Source organism: Chiloscyllium plagiosum, chromosome 31, assembly GCF_004010195.1.
Source record: "Chiloscyllium plagiosum isolate BGI_BamShark_2017 chromosome 31, ASM401019v2, whole genome shotgun sequence".
NCBI lineage: Eukaryota > Metazoa > Chordata > Chondrichthyes > Orectolobiformes > Hemiscylliidae > Chiloscyllium > Chiloscyllium plagiosum.
Genome location: NC_057740.1, coordinates 3,860,543 through 3,860,781, shown reverse-complemented (window position 1 = coordinate 3,860,781; position 239 = coordinate 3,860,543). Strand labels below are relative to the sequence as shown.

General features: G+C 58.6%; 1 protein-coding gene across 4 annotated transcripts in view; it reads left to right on the top strand.

The window, feature by feature from the left end:
* wdr55 (WD repeat domain 55) overlaps positions 1-239 on the top strand; it is a 60,647-nt gene that overhangs the window by 58,952 nt on the left and 1,456 nt on the right. The window lies entirely within an intron of this gene.

Genomic DNA, 239 nt, shown 5'->3' with positions numbered 1-239 from the left:
GAGAGAGAGAGAGACCCCCATCACTGTGTGAGAGGGGGAGAGAGAGAGAGAGACCCCATCCCTGTGTGAGGGAGAGAGAGAGAGAGAGAGAGAGACCCCGTCACTGTGTGAGGGAGGGAGAGAGAGAGAGAGACCCCGTCACTGTGTGTGAGGGGGAGAGAGAGAGAGAGAGACAGATGCTGTCACTGTGTGAGAGGGGAGAGGAGAGAGAGAGAGAGACCCCGTCACTGCGTGTGAGG